The sequence below is a fragment of the Rattus rattus genome, chromosome 10 (assembly GCF_011064425.1).
Source record: "Rattus rattus isolate New Zealand chromosome 10, Rrattus_CSIRO_v1, whole genome shotgun sequence".
Taxonomy (NCBI): domain Eukaryota; kingdom Metazoa; phylum Chordata; class Mammalia; order Rodentia; family Muridae; genus Rattus; species Rattus rattus.
Window position 1 is genome coordinate 52,671,331 of NC_046163.1, and position 5,681 is coordinate 52,677,011.

The 5,681-nt window shown below is 40.5% G+C and overlaps 1 long non-coding RNA gene across 1 annotated transcript; it reads right to left on the reverse strand.

Moving 5' to 3' along the window:
• Nucleotides 1-248: 248 nt before the first annotated feature.
• On the reverse strand, nt 249-4,413 carry LOC116911479. Its single transcript, XR_004389326.1, has 3 exons — nt 4,346-4,413; nt 4,147-4,211; nt 249-444 (listed from the first exon to the last, which is right to left on the reverse strand). It is a non-coding gene; the product is annotated as an uncharacterized LOC116911479 (long non-coding RNA).
• Between the last annotated feature and the right edge of the window lie 1,268 nt (nt 4,414-5,681).

Genomic DNA, 5,681 nt, shown 5'->3' on the forward strand with positions numbered 1-5,681 from the left:
ATTTTGTATCAGACTTGTAGATATTCCAGATGTTTCAACCCCTACAGTTCCCAAGGTACACAATAGAGATGGGACATCAGCTGTGTTCACTGCAGGGAGCTAGCACGGTTGGGGAGGGTGGAGAAAGTGTGGGCACTCATTCACAGTGCTCACTGTTACCTTTTGCCTTCTCTCTTTTAAGATTGTCAGTGAGCTCTTTAAGCTCTTCTATGCTCTCACACACTTCTATCAACTTGCCAAGTCCAGCATCTTGGGGGAACTTGTCCTCCAACAGGTCAGCCAGTTGAATCCTGTCATAATCATCTTGCATTTTTTTAGTTAGGTTTAGTTCTTTTCTTAGTAAGGACTTGATGGTTCTAAATGCATAGTCCTTCATGTCCTCTAATCCTTTTATAAGAACAATTTCCTTGTATTCATTCACCATTTTGCAAATTATAGATGAGCCTAAAAAACAAAAATAAGACGCAGAGTTACAAACATACACAGACGTTTTCAAGACAGGATACTCTCATGTGAGTGAATGATCATTAATAATGTTGTCCATAATCATGGGAGATAAAGAGAGTTAAAGACAATGTGCACCACTATACAAAATGTATGTAGAACTTCTGTTTTAAGAAACAAGTCTAGGAAAAAATTCCCCCATTAACCATTAAGTGACTTCAGTCATTGGTAGTTGTGGCGAGAGAAAGGTGTTGAATCAGTAATTATTGTAGTGTTTAAAATACAGGTTATGAGTGCTAAAATACTTTTCCCATTCTTTCTTTGTGTTGAAGCAACTAAATTAACAATGGCTGAAGTCTCATGGCCCATGCTGAGGCACTGACCCTTGTCTACTAGGCTTTATTCTAAGCACCTCTCATTAGAATTCTGTCTCCCCTGGGCTTGGATTGTGCTCGCTGGATCCTTTCTGTTCATATTACTGTCAATTTCCCAAATATCTGCATACTTTTCAGAGTCCCACTGTAGAAATCTGTTAATAGCTTCTTCACTTCATCCTTTCAAGCTTGCCTTATAGATTCTTTCTCTTTCATAGACACCATTTTCTACTACAAATCATCTTTAATTTTTCTCAAATTTTTAATTGTTTCCTAATTTATTAAAGGCATTCCTTCACCCTAAAATATATCAGAAGTCCTTGATTAATCTGCCGTTATGTTTCTTTTTATTCCTGAGATCATATACAGCATTCCATTATATATATATATATATATATATATATATATATATATATATATTCCCCCCAAATCTTATAAGCTATTGCCAGTGCTCTGAGTATCCTTCCATAACCTGATATAGACACCACATACTTGAGTCATAGAATATGGGGTTATCAGCTTATACTGACCCAGAAGTTGCATTCCCACTATACACACTATGTTATGCGCACTATGCAGAGAAAAGTAATCACCAATCTTACCCTTCCACTCAGAAATACTTCAAAAAGAGGGGGAAATATTCTAGTAGGCAGAGGTGTGGTAGATGACTACAGGAACACATCGTTTGTCAGACTCAGCTGGGAAGCGGCACATATCAGCTGAAAACAGTCGTGAAGCATCGGGACACTTACACAGTTTTTATGCCAGACAAAAATCACAGCCTGAAGTGAAGAGGGGAGGGGCCACTGGACACAGAGTCCCATAACCACCAAGGAAGTTTTGACACTTGATAGCTACTGAGAGAGGGAGAACCTCCAGGGATGGTAGGATGTAGGATGATGTCATTGTGCAGATGAAGGCAGGTACAGGACAGAACGAGGCCTGTGATTGGACGAGAGGGGAGGATGGGTAGGAGAAAAGTTTTAGAGGAGGAGGAGACTGGAGAGAAGAGAGGAGGAGCAGCCGAGGGAACATGGAAGCAGATGTTAAGATTTCTTTCTGCATATTTACAGGTTGTTATGACTATTTTGAAGGGATGGATGTGTACAGGATTTTGTGTATCTCGATGAGCCAACTGTATCTTATCTAGGTGCCCAATTATAGTTTATCCATTGGATCAGAGGTTATTGTGTTGTGTGTTCTTTAATTGAGTTCAAGAGAGTGTGTGTTGCTGCACACACTGGGCCGCCACAGAATTGGGATGCATATGTCTGGCACGGTGGCAACCTGGCTTGGAAACGAGATGGGCAGAAAGATTGCTGCCAGCCTCAGAGAGAAGTCATCGGCAGGTGATAAGGGATGGAGCTTAGCAGTGAGACACTTTGTCGACTGAGATAAAGATACCCCATAGATGCCAGGTGGCCCTGTGGTGCCGGCACTAGCGTGGGATAAAAGTAACTTTTTTAATTTTACTGCAACAGAAACTGTCCTTGCTGGGTTTAAAAAGTAAAATGAAACACAAAGTTGGGTGGGTAGGGAAGGCAATATGAACCTTGAAGGGATTTCAGAAGGGGGTGGTGGGTGAACATGAGTAAAATACACCGTGTGAAGTTCTCAAAGAGAACTAAAAACAACAGAGAAGGAAAGAAAATGCAGTTCTTCTAAAGTGAGAAATGCAAACTTGATTAGGCATTCCGATACTTTATGATGAAGACCTGATTAAAAAAAACAAAAGTTGAAATAGGAAGTACATCGACATGGTTGAGGGACAGAGGAAGGGGGGTGTAAGACACATCCTAAATGAAATAACAGTAGCAGAAGCAAAACAAACTTTGCTGATTACCAGCCTACATGGAGGACCTAACCAATCTAATGGCAATGTCTGCCAAATGTTATTTAAGAAACGAAACCCCCCACTCCAAATAAAACCACCACCACCACCACCACCACCACCACCACCACCACCACCACCACCACCAACAACAACAACAACAACAACAACAAAACAAAAAGAGAGAGAGAGAGAAAGAAATATATGTATAGGTTGTTAATAAAACATTCGCTAACAGTGGAAAAACCCAAAATTAGGTAGAAACAAAAGAACATCCTGCTTATCTACCTGAGCGGAGCTTTAATAGAACTGAAGGCAAAAACTATTATGAAATACCATGGAATGATAAACCTTCCCATCCTAGAAGAAGATAATAGCTTTAACTATGGATTTACTGCTAATAATAGTGCATGTTCTTCGTTATTATTTGTTCCTTCACAGCTCCGTCAAAGTATGGGATTACACTTTCACACAAGTCAACATATCCATGCACACACTTCTACATCATACGCATTCAATATCCGTGAGAACACACATATCTACACATCTGTAAATCTGAAAAAAAATGAAAAGGACAACCTACAGTTTTATGGTCAATACAGCAGTGTGTCCATTACTAAGTGAGTAAGGGAAAAACATCTGTAAAAATCTAGAAAGTTGGAGCAACATAATTGATAAACTTAGCAAGATCGGCCTAATTCAGGTGCAACTCCCCAACTGACATTTAAATTACAAAGTTCGAGTACACATGAAGTCCTATGCCAGGGGACACAGAAAGCATTCAAAATATCCTAAAAGTAGGCAACAGAAGTGTATTTCTATTTAAGTGACCTTTATCTTCCCTACATCTTATGACAACAAAATAAAAACAAAAAAGTAAATAAATAGAATATTGCCTATAACAAAGAACAACTTTCACAATGACAGAAAGTTTCTTCCAGTGACTAAACACTCCCTTTTTTTTGAAGGGGAGCGAAAGAAAAGTGTTAAATATGCACATTGAATCGGGATGTATTTTTGAATCTTGGGGAAATTTTACTGTGCATGTCCACTGGTTCTCATGCCGTCTAAGATTAAGACCGGATAATGAAGCTCCATGTTCAAATGCAGTTTTCACTGAGTATTATATCATGGTACTTTTTCATATCATTAACCTGTCTTTTACTCAGTCACTCGCCCCAACCGCCAGTTTCCCGCGCACCCTCCAGCCCGGGCTCCGGAAGCCTTCTCGTTTTCCATTTATTGATACTTATACTTAGGAAGCTAACTTTCTAATCTGCACTAATCAAAATTCACGGTTTCTTAGTCAAGCCCCAGACATGGAGAAAGAAAGATGCGGCCGTCTTTTTGAATGTGGCATCAGAACCCAGCTGCAGCAGGTTCACTGCCCGGCATCTGTGCCTGCCTCAGTCACCCCCGGGAAGAACACGCTGATCCCCTGAGTTCTTGTGGGTTTCAGAAGCTATCTTTTCTTTTTTTGACAAGGGAAAGACTTACCTGCCTGGAAATTCCTCAGCAATGTCCAGTTTATAAATCTTCAGCAAGGCAGGAAATGGGCTTATCTGTTTTGAATAGGAAGAGAAATGACTCAAAAAAGTACACAGGAGTGTGTTGCAATTTCATTAAATGCTGAGAAAATGTAGGTTTACAAAGTGACAGGGGGCACAAGAGAAACTGGTTGAAGTAAGTTCCTAACTTGAGCAGGGAGGGTCGTCCTTAGAGTGAGTTTGTATTCTTCCTGGGTAGAGTCTTGATGAAACTGGACTCCTCCCAGCAGTGTACATAGCTTTCGATTTCCCCAGCTCTTGACAGAGAAAGCGTTATTTCCTGTTATTAAGGTAATCTCCAGGAAGAAGCACAGTGTCCCGACCAGGACAGGTACAGAGAGTAAGAGAGAGAAAGTTAGCTTTTCTTTTCTCAGTTATTCTTCTGACAAATATAAACAAATACAAATTCCAACACTGAGTGTTTCCTGTCCAAGAGACTTACAGGTGTGTCACTAGGAATCTTATTCCCATCTGAATGAAGATGAACCACAAAGAGATACAAAGAGTCACTCAGCCATTTTGCCCTTCTTGCTTGTCCAGAATGAAAGCAGTCAGAGTTGAGCTCTGCTGTTGTTCCTTGGATTTGACGTAGCCGGCAAGCTTAGCTGTAATACATTAGTTTCATGCCTGCCTTCTTGCTAGATACAAAAGCAGCTTGACTGTAGAGAGAGAAAAAATAATTTGACTGAGAAAGAAAGCCAAGTTGACCACATTCTGAAGCTATTATTGTTATTATTATTATTATCATTATTATTATTTCTTCTACCATAGACTTCAACCAGAACCAAGCAAGAGAGAGGGCCAACTTGAAAAGAAAAAGAGACTTGGGAAAAGGTTGAGCCCCCTACAGCCCTCCCTGTACCTGCTTATGAGCTCATTATGATTTTCTGCCTGTAGAAACTGACCCTGGAAAACAGCTCCTGAGTCTGAGCTAAGCCCATGACCAATCAGTCTTGGTGTGTGTTCAATAAATCAGCCCCGTTTAACTGACATCAGAGTCTGAGTGCTTTGTGCTTTGATTCCCAGACCTTAGCAGTACTTCCTTGAACATTTCCTCAATAGGGAAATGTCTGTGATGAATCACTTTTGGTTTAAGCACTTTCCGAAGCATTCATTCATTTATTAATGGTTCCCAGGCCATATCTTCCCAGAGCATAGTGTTATAAGAAACATGGAACTGCAACCTCAACTAAGTAAAAAGCAATTGGGCAGTAACTGCCCTCTGTGCTGTACTGTAGCTTTAAGTGATTAAGAAAATGACCCCTTAGGCCTTAATGGGAAAACACAGCAGACTGTGGGCTATACAGTGCCAGCAGATGAAGCCTTGGAAACTTGCAGAAAGGTTCTGAAGGTCTGGTAGCTTCAGAGCTTAAAACGATGGTTGTCTGACTGTTTTGTCCTTTGCGGGATAGTGAATGGTGTCTGCACTATTGTTATACTGAGACACCAGGGAACTGATCCCAACTTCTGGATGCTGGTTGGGAG